Raw genomic sequence first — 16018 nt, 5'->3', positions numbered from 1 at the left:
TATTTACCCAACTCAGATCTAAGAATTCTAGGAATTCATGAGCATCCTAAGACAATCAATCTATTAGACCTCAAAGAAAAGCTGGACTTCTTTTCCACTGTGACCTGACCTGAACTCCATGGGATCAGGAATTCTGAAGAAGTGCAGATATCTGAGAAAATGAAATCACTCTTTTGGAAGCAATTCACACATTTTGGTGCTGTGAATCATGGCTTAAGCTTCTTTGCTTGCTTTTGATGCTTAAATACAGAAGGTTCCTGAATGACGTCCTATCAGTGTCACTCAGTTTCTGGAGTACTCAGGTTCAGTCTTTGGGCACTGTCTTTGCATGGCTCCATGACAATATACTTCATTTTGTTGACCTTGATATCCACCATCATCAATATAAACCTAGTATCAGAACTGCAATGGTACCTGACTGAATGCACCCTCAGTTCCCAAAAATACTATACAGGCTGATAATGGTATACTCCCTGATTTCATCAACAAGGATTGACTAACCCTAGACTAAAAACTATGTTTCTATGTGATGAAATTTGGCCAAATTACCTTCTTGGGTCACTTTATAATTCGTAACAAGTAACTTGCCATTTGAATACAAAAATAATCATAAAAATAGAAATGTATAGAAAAGCACAAAGAAAAATATACATCATCTTAGTACACAACAGACATGTACAACCAATTATTATTTTGCATATATTCCTTTTTTTTTCTATGTGCCTATAAACATACATGGGTGTGAGAAGTCTTTACATATCTGTATTACTGTGTACATGTGTGCCTGTGTGTGTTAAAATGATGGAACATACTGCTCTATAAACTTTTTAAACTTTATATTTAAAATTTTTTCTTAATTTTTATTTATTTTTAATAGAGAGAACACAATGGGTGGAGGAGAAGAGACAGAGGGAGACACAAAATCTGAAGCAGGCTCCAGGGTCTGAGCTGTCAGCACAGAGCCTGATGTGGGGCTCAAACCCACAGACCATGAGATCATGACCTAAACTGAAGTCGTTCGCCCAACCAACTGAACCACCCAGGTGCCCCTAAACTTTATATTTTAATAGCAATAATAATAGTGATGATTATTACTATATGCCAAGGACTGGGCTAACATACAATCTTCACAGTAACTGTGGAAGATACTATGGTCACTCTCATTTCATAAGTGAACAAACAGACATTTAATGAGGCTAAGTAATTGCTTGAAGTCATGAAGCAGGAAGTTGGTGGAATCAGAATTTGAAGTAATGCCTCACTCCAGAATCTGTGATTTAACACGACACTATACCACATTCCCTCTCAAGACATTAAATTTTCTTCTATTATATATTTTATTAACACTATTTTTCAGACCAGTTTAAGGCTCATAGCAAAATTGAGGGGAAGTTACAGACATCTCCCATGTACCTCCTGCCCCCATACAGATAAAAGGGCATAGAGGGGCTCAATAATATGGCCTTCCTTGCACTGATAATGATCTAGCTTCTGTCAGTGCTGAGTGCCCAACCTCAACAGCAAAAACCAACACTGATCCCCACTATGGCACAATCCCACAGGGGGAACAGACAGCCACATGGGACAACATCTGTCCTCACAGAAGCCAGAGTTGCCTTCCTGGCCTGAAATGCTTCTGACCAGATGCACCATCCTTGGTTACAGCAGGCCTTATTCACTGTCATAAAATCCTATACAACATCACGTCAGACCAAGGCACACATTTAGAGCCACGAAGTATAACAATAGGCTCAGAGCCACAGAATGTGCTCTTTTTACCATGTATCTCTTCACTTAGAAGCAGCTGCTTGAAAGGGCAGTGGAATGGCTACAGAAGGCTCAGCTCTAGCACCTGCGAGCAAATACCCTGTGACACTGGGGCTGGATATGGTATATGTGCTATACCCAGAACCAACATATGGTTCTATCTCTCACACAGCCAAAATATGTGGGTCAGGAACTAAGAATGGCTCCACTCAGCATTATCTCTAAGGAATTTTTGCCTTCCATTGCAACCTTGGGTTTGGTGGAAGAACGCTTTCACCAAGGAATAGTCTAGCCCTATTAAATTGAAAGCTAAGCCTACCCACTAGCCATTTGTGGCTCATTAAGCCACCCAACCTAATAAGAGAGTGGTTACTCTCCAAGTAAAGTGACTGATCTGAATTTCCAGGAGGAAACTTGGATGCCATTATAGTGTGGGGAGGAGAATGACATCTGAATTGAGGAGATTCAGTGGGCCATGTCCAACAGTACTAGTCAATGGGAAACTGCTGCCAACTCAATAAAGATGACACTACTACAGGGGCGCCTGGGTGGCTCACTCAGTTGAGCATCCGACTTCGGCTCAGGTTATGATCTCATGGTTCGTGGGTTCGAGCCCCACACTGGGCTCTGTGACTGAGAGCTCAGAGCCTGGAGCCTGCTTCAAGTTCTGTGTCTCCCTCTCTCTGCCCCTCACCCACTCATGCTCTCTATCACTCTCTCAAAAGTGAATAAACATTAAAAAATTTTTTTTTAAAAATGCCACTACTACAGACTTGGATCCTGTGGGAATGAAGGTTTGGGGTACCCTACCAGTAAACAACTATGACCAGCTAAGATGTTGCAAGAGGGTAGGGGAACATATACTAGCTACCAACTTGAGCCAAAAAACTAGCTACAGATGCAGAGACTATAGTACTTTTGTTTTATTTTAGTTTTCTTCTCTGCTCCCTTCTATGAACACTAGCAGTGGTTTAGGTGGGAGTATGAATGAACTGGATGCAGTGAGTGACAGGACTTTGTGTTTCCCCTGAGTCAGGAACAAGAGTTTTATGCCCAAAGTATAAGAGGGACTACTAAGGGACAGAAAGGGAGGACTCTGCTGGTTATTCTTGATTTGTCTTTTCAGACTCATCTCCACCGTGCTCCATGCTCCAGGACAAAGACCTCTATAGCCTGCACCTTATAGGCTCCCTTTGCCTCTAGCAGTGGTTGACTTCATCCAGAGAGGCACTGGCATGGTATGGAGTAGGCAAAGGGGGATAATGACATGTATTTGCTCATCTTGCTCCCTCCTGAGCAGACTGCAGTTTGATAGCTACTGTGTTCCTCTCTCTAAGGCCAAAAACTCCTGAGAGATGATCTTCTCTCCTGTGACTACAACTCTTATGTGGATGAAATGCTGTAATTCTCTCTCAAGTCCTTGGACAAGATTAAATTATCTGAGCCCTAGTTTCCCAATCTAGAAAATGAGGCTAGCAACAGCTACTTCATACGGTTGTTTTAAGAATTCGAGATAAGTGTAAAAGACCTAGCTCTGTGTAGTAGTCAATAAATTGGATCTAATACACAGCAATTTGTTTAAAATAAGTTTTTATTCCTTTGTTCAACAGACACTTATTAAGCACTCATTATGCATTAAGTAATAGAAAGACAGAGAGAAAATCCTACCTGCAAAGAACTTACCTCATGGGAAAGAATGATAAGCAATATAAAAATTTCAATAGTTGGCTAAGGGTGATAGGGTGATGTTACATGTATGCCTGGTACACCATGCAAGCACAGACAAGGGACACAGATGCAGACTGCCATATATTCTCAGCCTAACTAAAAATAAAGCCAGGCAGGTATGGGAGTAGAAGTTTGAAAGAAATCACCCTTGTCTGCCTCAATTTTCTCTGGAAAAAGGGAGCTAAAATCATACACTGGGAAATGAAAATGCTGCTGTGAAGAAAAAAATGAGATTAAATCACTTCCCTGCCCCTCCCTCTGCAAATAACAACAAGAAGAAAGAAATCACTTGCCCAAGCTACTATCGAGTTAATGGGCTAGGATTCAAGTCCAAATTTGACTACCTCCAAAACCTGTATATACTTGTTTGCTATACCACACTGCCTCACCTTAAGTAAGGTGTTCCTTCCCTTCAAGCTAAATCAATCTAGTAACCTCACAATATTTAATATTCAGTGGCTAAGCTTATTACAAGTCAGCTCACAAAAGCTTTACTGACAGGAAAATCAAGGAGAAACCAAAGCATAAAGGGAGGAGGTAACCTGCCCCAGGTGGTGGAGCCAGGATTTGAACTTCAGGACTTTTACCCATTATACCACACTACCTCTATCTAACACATATATGCTCTAAAGAGTCCTCTGGAGATCAATGAAGAAGGCTCATAAACTTATTCTTAAGAGGTCAGGAATGAAACTATGAAAAAGCAACCCTGCTATTACTTTACATTAAATCTATGTCTATTCTGTGAAACTGAAGCAATTAACATTCTGCAAAATCATCTTATGGCCAGGCAGGCAAATAAAACAAAACGAGAAGATGACTGATACAAGAACCCCCACAACTAAAAAGAATAGAACAAAAAGCTATGTTGTTCATGTGGGAATAAAACTTGGAATTTGGGGGGAGGTTCATAGATATGTATGTTAAGCTTTTCAAAAGAAGAATAGGAAAAGAATCTGCCTTCACTCTGCTGCAGAGTCACAATAAAGTCTTGTAGATTGGTTCCCAAGGGCAGCTGGCTGGCCTAAGGCTAGATCATGCGGTTCTAATGAGCCTAAGTTCAGATACTAACCCAGAATGGAAGAACTAACCTTAATCTTCATCCAGTGATGACAAGCCCAACATGACAAACTCAGACAAGTCCAACATGACAAAAAGAAGTGGTCAGATGAGAAAAGAACTTTTGGGGACCAGCCAGACTTTAAGAGGGACAGTGTTTGGCAAAAGTAATCTAACAGCTAGTAAATTATTATACTTATATAGTGGTTCTCCTCAGGGGGAGACCGGGCAATGTCTGGGGATATCCTCGGTTGTCACAACTTGGGGGGCTGCTAGTGGCTACATGTCAAGGATGATGCTAAACATCCTACAATGCACAGGACAAAAGTTATCTAGCCCAAGATATCAATAATGTGGAGGTGAAGACACTAGTATATACTGAGTACTAATGCCAGGCACTATTTTAAGTGCTCACATCTAACCCATCACGTTCTCCTCAAAGAAGCCCATGAGGCAAGTATCTTCATCTCCATTTTACAGATGAAGGAACCTAGGCTCTGAGGTCCACATCCTCACACAACTCTGGATGGCAGCACTGTAATGTGAACATAGCTCTGACCTCAGAGCCTGGTGTGCACACACTCTCAATTTCTTATAACACTACTGCAGGCATTCCCTTCTTCTAAATTACCTTTGGAGATACGGGTTGAAGAGAGGAAAATACCAAGTGTCCGTCAGCTCTCAGGTTACAGAAAGAAAGCCTTGGCATAGGAAAAGCAGTTTTCTGATTCTGCCACCAGGAGGGGTCAGGTTTGTGGAGCACTGTGTCAGGAGTGGCCCATCTTCTTAAAACATCAGAACGTCAATAACTACCAGTGTGGTACGGAGCAGGTTCTGAGCACTGGCCCCATCACAAGGACCATCGTGGGCTAAATTATGAAATAAGGATGACACAAGAAAGGATGCTATCACAAGATATGGTTTTTTGAAGAGAAAGGGAAGGTTGTTTCTTTTTTTAAGCATGAATAGATTTCATTTTTGGGGGGGGCTGTAAAAAGTAGAAATATGGATGAAACACCATGATAGAAAACTGTCCAAATTCATTGAACATCATAAAACTTTGTTGACAAATACTACTTAAAATAGACAGGCTTTTTTTAAAAAAAAATAAGCCTTTTACTTCAATTCCAGTATAGTTAACATTAGTTAAGCTTTTTTTAAAGCATTTTTTCCTTCATCATCATGCCCATCTTTTTGTCCATTTTATGCAATTACTGTCCTGGATCTTGTCCAACTTTGTTTCAGACAGCCAAAAATATGTTTTAGAGAAAATTCAAAGATTCTTCTGCTTTCACCTCTAAATTTAAGCAGAGAAGTTCTGTTTTTTAAGTGTTTATTCTTGAGAGCAAGTGTGTGCACAAGTGTGCACATGTGTGCAAGCAGGGGAGAGACAGAGGATCCAAAGCAGGCTCTGTGCTGACAGCAGAAAGTCAGATGTGGGGCTCAAACTCACCAACCACGAGATCATGACATAAGCCAAGGTCGGATGCTTAACTTCCTACCCAGGTACCCCTAAGCAGAAAAGTTCTTAACCCTGTTTCTTTCACACATCACGGGTACTGTTTGGTACTGACTAGTAGACCCTACCCAAGTTATGAGATAGATACATTTATAAGTATCAGAAACCACTCTTAACTAACACGGTAGAGAGGAGTTCAGTGATTCACACCAAGTCATAAAGGGAAATTAAGAACAATCCTGTTTCAAACGGCAGGAATCAGACCTGGAAGAGCTACAAATTTCCTCCAGCAGGGGGACAAGGACTGGGCGGTGGGTGTTTGGAAACCTTGTTAGGAGGGAACTGACAAAGGAAGAGACAAAACAAAATCCATATACACAGGGATTGGTTTGGAAAATGGGGACTGACCCAGAGAATACGAAAAGGAATCGCATGGGGGTGGGGGCAAGAATTATTCCTGAGAAGACAGGCCAAGAAAGTTGGGTTTCATTTTAAACCACATTAAAAGGACCTTAGGAAATTCTTACTCCTAATTAGTTACTTTACTGAAAGCCTACTGTAATAGTACATAATCTGTATCTGTTTATTTCTGCCTCTCAGAATACTAGCTCCAAACACATCCAAAAGAAACAAAGCACATCTTTGTCACATCTATAAATTAAATTCACTGCAGAACAGATTAAAAATCTAATAGGATGTGCCAATGGAAGATGCATAGTAACATTCTCCCTACACATATCAACATGATGAATCAGTTACAACTTTTCCTGTTTTCCTTCCTAATATATCCTTCCTCTAATTCCCACTCCACCCCCATTTGATTTTTCCCTCACTCTATAATCACAAAGCAGTCCTAGTTTTTCCAAAGTTTATCACATTTCTTATTTGAGGTACCTTCTATTTATTGTTTCTTGATAGATAAAAGTGATTTTAAAAAGTGATAAAAGAATTAGAAATAAAATATGTGTAGAGTATTCAATGTTGGGACACAACACAGAAAAATAATCTGTGACCAACACCTTGACAGGAGTATCCAAAAACCTTGACAAAAGTTACAGGAGTCTGTTGGTTCTCTGAAACTAGCTCACTTAATACAGATAGTTTAAAAAAGGACTGAACGAGGTAAAAGTAACAGCTGACAGTCCTGTTCTCCAGTACTAGAGTCAAAGCTGCCAGGATAAGGAAGAAGGTCCTAAATTTGCTCCAACTGATAACATGTCCCTCCACTGGTTCCAGAACTGACAGGGTAGGGATGTTAAGTGCAACTGCAATGCTCTGCTCTTTCTCAGGCTCCTCAAGTCACTGTCTTGGACTCCCCATTGCCAGAACACCTGCCCTCTTCCTGGAATCCCAAGCTTTTCCATTGGAAGGCACATTCCCAATGTATCTTCCAAAAGGTGGGAATACAGAACACTTCCAAGGATGATTCCTGGACAACTGTGATCACTGGCAGAGTGATGGGTGGATGGATGATTATATGAGGCACAAGAAAACAAACGTGGAATTTTATACAGAACTAGCAGTGGTAAAATACTGCAGGCCCTAGGAAGCCTTGTTCTGGCTGGGGAAATTGGGAGAACTGAGGAGGAACCAAAAACAAAACAACTACCACCCCCTCCCCAAAAAGACAACAATCAATATCGCATTTCATAGTATCTTTAGAGAACCTCCAACCTGACATATCCACTTCTTCTCTAACCCCCTGCAATCCATTATTCATTCCTGCAGTAGGCAGGGTCATTTTCTTAATCCCTATAAACCTGATAATTTCATCCCATTGCTTAAACCCTTTCCATTGCTTCCCTCTGCTCTTAGAATCCAAACTCTGAATTATTGCTATCAGCCTATAAGCACCTGAATGGTCTAACCTTTTCCTACCTCTTCAGTGGCATCCCACCAGTGCCTCCTAACCCACCACTTACTAGGCTCCCGTAGGAACAGCCCACTTCCTAGTTCTCACACACAGAGCACTCTCCCACCTCATCTCTTGTACCTGTGTCCCCTCTTCCCAATGAGGTCTTTGTTCCAATGCCACTTCCTGCAACAAGCCTTCAAGACCACCCTAACTACAGTGCTCCTTTCCCAAAGGAATCTTGTCATCATCCTGGTTCTTTCCATTTTAGCATTTATAATCATCTAAGACTGCAGGTTATTTATTGAGAACCTCCATGACCAGAGTGTAGATATTGTGACTTATGTACTGCTACACACTTATTGATACATATTTAATTTACTCTTTCAACAAACAGGTGGAGGGAGTTTGTAAAAATTCCAATATGCTAAAGTGTGCGAGATCTTCAAAGTAACCAACAGATCATCATTCCTAAATCAGTCTCCTGAATCAACAATTTCTCCCTCTTTACTAGATCAATTCCATTTTTTTTTTTTAATTTAAGGTGTATTTTGAGAGAGAGCAAGCAGACAGGGAGAGAGAGAGAATCCCAAGCAGGTTCCACACCATCAGCACTGAGCCCAATGCGGGGCCTGAACCCACAAACTGAGATCATGACCTGAGGTGAAATCAAGAACTGGATGCTTAACCAACTGAGCTACCCAGGCATCCTTAGATCAATTCCATTATTAAATACACTAATATGCTACAGTATCTTAACAAAATCCTCCTGAAAAGCATAGATTTATTTATTTAACAGACACAAAGTGTTAACCATGTGCTAGAGATATGTAATTAGGCTCTGCCACAACTTTTACTATTTGTATGAATGGTCCTATCTGATAAGCACCCTTAACCAGGCTTTTTAAAAATAAGGAAAACTCAGGATAAACACAGATGCTTATACAGTGTGATAAAGGAAACCTTACTCCAAAGCAAATATTTGGTTTCAAGATTCTTTTTCTGACAGTAAAGCTTTACTGGTTAGCACATAAGAAATTTCCCAAAGGACAAAACTTAGAATCAAAATTAAAAAATATTTAAATCACAGTACCACTTAAACAATAAATTGTCACATATTAGCTTTAAATCCTGACCTTATATTAGCTATTTGTTAGTAAAAATATAAGCAACATTTTACCTTAAAGTTCTAACATTTAAAAAATTGTGACATATATATATATTTTCCCTACCAACTCTTTCTACCAACAGAAACCACAGCTTCATCCTAGGAGTGGTAAAATAAATTTAGTCGACACCTAAAAGTACTCAAAATCAACAAAAAAAGTAAGTTAGGCTAATGCATGCCCTACAATGGGTAAACTCCAGTTGAGGTTTGAGAGGCAATAAGAGAAAAAATTAAATTTCAGAAATGTCTGTAGACTTTAGAGAGACAAGTTTTAATTTAGGAGAAAAAGTCACAAGTAAAATAAAAGCATTCACGCAACTGGAGTATGTGCAAGGATATGTCTGTAATGAAATGAAACAAAATATATTAAACCACATGCTGATATCAAATAAAACCAAAAGCTTCTAACAGTAGATAAATTCAAGTTATATATCTATCACCTTTCTCTGAAGAACAAAAAGCTTCTGGCATGTGTCATCTCCATATACCAGGAAAATAAGAAAAAAGTATGAACATTTTATTAGTTTAAACAATGAAAGGAAAGAAGGTAACTACTTTCAGACCAGAAAGAGGAAGAGAAAATGTTCAGTCTTATCCAGCACAGAAAACAAAGCAGGGAGACAGTATTATTTGTGCACAGAGATGCAAAAACAAAATAAAGCTTAGAAGTAATTCCCCACAAGAAAAATCCAAAGCTGATGTTGCTCCATAAACTGTGTCTTGTCCTAATGGTTTCCTGAGTGAGTTTGTGTATCTTTTTAAACTTCTGCCTGTCCAGCTATGTGGGTGTTGGATATGTTGCTCTCCCTACAGCTCTTCCCTTATGAATCCAGATATTATCTTCATTTGGATCTTTTTATGTAGTACTATATTTCACCCTGCCTTCTTTCTTAATTACTCATACTGTAGAAGTGACTGAAGCTCAATATTTAATGATTTAAAGACCTATAAAATAGAACTTTAAGTTCATCTTTATTTAAAGAAACAAAGAAGTGAGTGTCTTATTTTTTCTTAAAAAAAGGAACTAGAATTTGTGTGTGTATGATTCTTGTCCTCCAGGAGCTTGTATGTAGCAAAAAAGAAAAAGATAAATGCCCAAAGAATTACAATTCAAAGTAGACTGTGATAAATTCTCTCAAAGTATGGAAAGATTCTAGGGGCACTTGGGTGGCTCAGTCAGTTAAGCATCAATTCTTGATTTCGGCTCAGGTCATTATCTCCTGCTTCATGAGATAGACCAGCATCAGGCTCTGTGCTCACAGCACGGGGCCTGCTTAGGATTCTCTTTCTCTCTCTCTGTTCCCCCTCACTTTCGCGCACGCGCGCGTGCACTCTCTGTAAAATTAAATAAACTTAAAAAAATGTATAAAAGCTTCTAGAATTCAGAGAAAGAATAAAACCACTTCCAACTGAACTTATCTAGGTTTCTGGGGTGGTGGTGAAGGAAGAACCTGAAGGCCGGGCACTCAAAGCAGAAAGGGCAGCCAAAGTCCTCAGAACAAATAGGGAATAGCCATTCGTCCCATTTGTCTGAATTCCTGCCTCCTTGCAGGGAAAGACTCACTCCATAAAAACAGAAAGAGAAACAGTCAAGAAACAACATTCACTTTGTGCTTTTACAGGGCATTATCATTAAAGCCTTATTTTATTTTCATATTTACAAGCATAAATTAGAAATCACTTTTCTTACATACAGGAGACAGAGGCTAGAAAAGTGCATTTGAGATCACAAAGAGAACTCTGAATGCCAGGCTTCTCACTCTGGATTTAATTCTCTAGATGAAGATGTAAAGGCATTTGAAAAGGGAACCTGAAAGGCTATAGGTGTAGAAAATGGAATGAAATAGAGGAGGGCTTGAAGAAAGAGGGGTTTGGCAACAATAAGAATGGCAAGTATGCAAAAAATTGACAGGACAAATTAGTCAATTGCTATTTCCATGTGGAATGCCAGGTAGAAGGAGGCATTAACACTGCCTCAAGGTTTTATTCCTAGGTAACAAGGTTTTATTCCTAGGTTATTTCCTAGAAATAACTAGAATTGGGTGGAGGGGAGAGCAGGGCAAAATGACAGTGAATTGGCTTAAGTAATTACTAGCCTTAGCTGAAAATGTCTGCATTAGATGCACACATCTAACACCTTCTGGTGCCAGGCACTGTTTCCAGGGACCTAAGACACAGCAGTGAATGCAACTGGCAAGTACCCCAGCCCTCATGGAACTTACCCTCTAATGGCAGACAAGAGATAATGAACAAGTAAATAAAGAGATAAATATATATTACAGGAAGAACGGGGTTGTACGGAATTTTAATTAGGAGGGTTTACTGAGAGTGTGACATCTAAACAAATACCTAGAGGTAAGGGAGTGAACTACGCAAGAAGCCTGAGAGGAGTCAGCAAGTAAACACCAGTATCTTCAAACAGTCACCCTATGATGCTTTTGAAGTCAGCAGCAATTGCAGTATATCTCTTTGGTGACCCAGTCCTATTTTCTTGGGCTAGCATTCAGTGTTCCACTTCCTGACTCTATCCTACCCAATCAAGAAAACTTCACCAGTAACACAGTGATAACAAACTGCCTAGTAGGTCAATTTGTTTATACTGGCTGTTTATGTTCCCTACATGGGAGAAAAAGACTACATTTTAAAACAACAAAACCAAAGCACTGTTAGAACATGTTTATACAAAGCTTAAGAAGACAACCATCTTGTTCTCAAAGCAATCATTGATGTAGCAATTTTGAGACTTGAGATTTAAATCAAAGGTGCTAAAGAATGATTATGAATCATGCAATTAAGCTACCAAGGAGGATGCTACAGAGAGGAAAACCATTCACAGCACCATAAAACTGTCAAAAATAAAAATAGTATAATTATCGAAACCAGAAGTAGTATCATTCTTTGATTTTATAATTTATTGTTCAGAAGAGCTGAATTCTAGTCTAAGCTATGCCTTTTATTGATTCTGGGTCCTGGGGCCTCATCTTTATCTGTAAAGGGCAGCTGTTGTGATTTTTCACATTCCTTTCGATCTGAGATTCTAGGTGGCTAGTTATGGTTCCTATGATGTTTAGTTTATTTATATATTTGGGTACTCTGGTTTACCTCCTTTTCCAGTAATAGTACAAATAAGCACCCGTCCCAAGTAACACAACTTGTCAGTTCTGTGTAAAAGTGATACGACCTTCTTTTAAACAAACCTGCCAGAGCTTGGTGTTTAAAATGAGGCTACACTCTGCAAGTGCTGCCTTTTCTCATCCCCGTTTAAGAACAGCCTTCAAGACTCTTAAGGCTTCTTTATCATTTGAGAGTGGATTAGATTTGAAACCAGGTGGATGATCACATCTCTGGTAAATGAGAAAAATAATGAGACCTTATGGTGGGATTCAGCCTTTGAAATTCCAAAGGAATCTGCAAGCATTTCTATCAACAACTCTGCGGAAAGGTTTTCCGGTGTTGACGGCTTTGTTAGATTAAAGCCCATCTGAATGCATAATAAAAACAGCCAACGTTAGTGTGGGCTATGCGCCAGGTGGAACTAAGTATTAACTGATTTAATCTCATAACAATCCTATAAGGACGGAACTATCATTATCCTCATTTTATGTATGCAGAAACAAAGTCATAGAGGAATTTGGCAAACTGCCCAACTTTTCACAATTAACAGGTAGATTCAAACTCAGGCATTCTAGCTTCAAATACTCCACAATAATCTCCACAATACGCTGCCTATGTAAACCCTGGAGCTCTTGTTTAAATAACAGTCCCATTACCAGTTGCACTCTTACAGTTCTTGCAAACTGACTAACATGAAGTCAAAATAAAGCTGCACTACAAGTTCACTATCGACTTTCTCCTCCAGTCGTGAACCACGAACTAGAAATGCATTTTAAAGAACACAAAAACCTCAGTACCTGAGGTCTCTCGAGATTTGGGGAGGAGGTGTGTAGAGCAACGCAAATGCTTTCTGTCCTGGAGCTAATGCCGTGAACAAGTGCTGCAAAACTAGAGACAGACCTGCGCCTCTCCCTCTGGGGGTTCACGCCAGGAGGCCGCCCACTCGTACCACGCGCTCCTACTATGCACGGAAGTAGCACAGGGGCGGTTCCAAACAACACCTGGCTCAAACGCGCCCGCGGGAGTACCTCCACCTGGCTCTCGCTACGCCCAGACCCTCCCCCATACTTACCTTCGGAGATCCTCGCCCGACGCATAGCGAGTGGGAAACGCCACCACAGCTGCGCCACAATCAACGAGCCTCGGCGCCGCGCCTCTCGCCCCCAGCTGGGCCAGCCACCCTCCCCGCCTTGGCCCGACCTCCTGGTTCCGCCCCCCGCAGGAGGCCCCGCCCACACAAATAAACGGAACCTTCTCGGCCGCCGGCCCCGCCCACAACTGAGGGCGGGGCTAATGCTCACTCAGCTCCGCCCCGGGCTTTAGGAGGCGGTGGACCGCAGCACAGCTGCAAGCTGGATGCAGCCTCGCGGCCCTAAATAAATAAAGGAGGGGGAGCCTGGGGTGCATGACCCCAAGCAAGGAAGTGCGCGATGCAGGGGAAGGGAAGGGGGAAGGGGGAAGGGAGAGAGCCAAGGGCTAAGATAAGGAAACAGGCTTGGGAGGCAAAAGAGAAGGCGCTCTCCCCAGGTTCCAGCTGAGGTGTAGTACTGGGTGAGACATCTTAAAGCAGAAGAGTTCACTTTTTCAGCTCCATTAGCTAATGAGCTAATCTCATTCTCCTGCAGGTTAGGAGTCACACGCGAATTTAGGGTTCCATGCATGAATAAGGAATAGCGTTTAGAGAAGCAAAGAAAGGAAGCAAATCCTTTACTGATCTCCATCCACATCTCGTTCATTTAAAAAATTCTAGAAAGGACTCTCAGTAAGAATAGCTCCAGACTTAAATTAATGTTAATCATTCCTTCTCAAACAGCTCAGGCACTTTTCATGAGAGCAGACTCATTACACTCAAAACGAGTTTGGCATTAATGCCCATAGTATACTGCTACGAAGTTTGCTACTACAAGTATGGATAAAGGAAAAAATCAGACCACTAAGAAGGAGATACTTTATTAATATATTTGATTTTTGAAGGTGAAAAACTATTTGCAAATCATGTCAAACACTAATTGAATTATGGTGGGGAAACACAAGGCTCACTTCACCAACAGTATTTGCTGAAGGAATTTCAGAAAACAGTAGCAAGAAACCAGCTTAGCTGTGTGGTCTTAAGGGAAGTCACAATATCTAAAGCCTTTGATTTGCTTATCTGTAAAATGAAAAATTATGCCAGGTGACTTCATGACCTGGAAATGCCCTTCCAAACTTGATTTCATCCTGCCAGGCTCAACAATTGAGGGCAAAGGACCATAGGGAAAGTGCTATCCAGTCAGGAGCCACACAGAGAAATTGGGAATTTTTAGAAAAAGCCCCAGGGATCTTTGGCATCACTTCATTTAAGCTCTCTCTTCTGACTTTTCTATTTGTAATAATAATAACTCTTAGCTCAAAACCTCTACTCTTCCCTCTCAATCCTCACATTTGGTCACCAGGTCCTTGGCTTTCTCCATTACAGAGTCTCTTCAATGACCCTTCTCATTTTCACTGCCATCTCTGTATAAAGTACAAATTCAAAGAACTCAAGATCTTAGATCTGACCCTCACCTATTTTTCCTACCTCATCTCTAACTACTCTCTGATAGAAGAGTCTCTCACTGTACAATATCCACAACATACAGCCAACATTCTGGCCACTGAACATTTATATATACTGCCTCCCACCTCAGAATACTTCTCAGTCCTAGCTACCTGTCCAGATTGTGATAGCTCAGCTCAGGTACCTTTCTATACAATAAAATCCTATAACACTTAGGATCTATGCCGCTCAAATGTGGCACTTAACAGTCCTACCTTGTTTTTTCTGTTATTTATAATATTTATCTCCAAAACTAAACTGTAAGCTACTTACTGGATCACCCTAGGTCCCAGTAAATTAAAGAAGAAAAAGCTATTTTCAGTATCTCAAAAAACCTAAAAGAAATTATATAGGCTATTCGTTACCTATACCAGCAAGATTCTGTTTTTTACTTAATTTTTGTTTTTTTTAGGTTTTAAGTAATCTCTACACCCAATCTGGGGTTCAAACTCACAATCCTGAGATCAAGAGTCACATGCTCCCTTGACTGAGCCAGCCAGGCATCCCAAGATTCTCTGTTTTTATCTGAAATTATATGACACTGAAATAACACCAATTACTTCATGTTAACCAAAGCTTTGATGGGCAGTTACATGTGACTGATTTTAAAAAAGGGAAAACAGGGGCACCTGGGTGGCTCAGTTGGTTAAGCATTCAACTTCAGCTCAGGTCCTGATCTCACAGTTTGCAAGTTTGAGCCCCCCCATCAGGCTCTGCTCTGACAATGAAGAGCCTGCGTTGGATTCTCTCCCTCTCTCTAAAAATAAATAAATAAACTTAAAAAAAAAGGGGGGGTGGAGGGAACAGGGGCACTTTCCTGGCTGTCAGTAGAGCATGTGACTCTTGATCTTAGTTGGGGTCTTAAGCTCAAGATTTCCAAGTCTCACTTTGGGCATAGAGATTACTTTTAAAAAGTGGGGGGATAAATTACTATTAAATAAGACTTGTTTTTAAGACTGAATCTATGACATTCACAGAGGTACATAAAGATGAAAAGTAGCTAACACATTCTTTTGTCACCGCATTGCCAAAAAAAATGCTATACCCATAGTAAGTGCTTAAAAATATATTCATTAGTCTATGATTATTTTCAGCTTTATTAAGTCCTCTCTTTCCTTTGCTTTAATTAAAATGCTGATCTTTTCTTTCCATGCAAATATGATTGCAGGAGCTTCCCCTTAAATTTCAAATAAATTTTTAAGAATAAGATAAACAAGAATCACATTGCACTGCTTGGAGTTGGACTAGAAAGGTATTTAGTGTCCCAGAAATAAACCCTGAAATCACAGTAAATTG

General features: G+C 40.3%; 1 protein-coding gene across 5 annotated transcripts in view; it reads right to left on the bottom strand.

The window, feature by feature from the left end:
- Positions 1-16018, bottom strand: part of LOC102968087 (serine/threonine-protein kinase Sgk3) — a 144237-nt gene that overhangs the window by 73388 nt on the left and 54831 nt on the right. For 2 of the 5 annotated variants that reach the window (XM_042973364.1, XM_007085028.3), the window contains exon 1: positions 13220-13367. The exons of the other annotated variants lie outside the window; for them this stretch is intronic. The gene's annotated coding sequence lies outside the window, so the exon portion shown is untranslated. Of the gene's footprint in view, positions 1-13219; positions 13368-16018 lie in introns of those variants that run through there. 5 annotated transcript variants of the gene reach the window in all.

The sequence above is a fragment of the Panthera tigris genome, chromosome F2 (assembly GCF_018350195.1).
Source record: "Panthera tigris isolate Pti1 chromosome F2, P.tigris_Pti1_mat1.1, whole genome shotgun sequence".
Taxonomy (NCBI): Eukaryota; Metazoa; Chordata; class Mammalia; order Carnivora; family Felidae; genus Panthera; species Panthera tigris.
The sequence above is the reverse complement of the archived record's forward strand: the minus strand, read 5'-3'. Positions and strand labels throughout refer to the sequence as shown.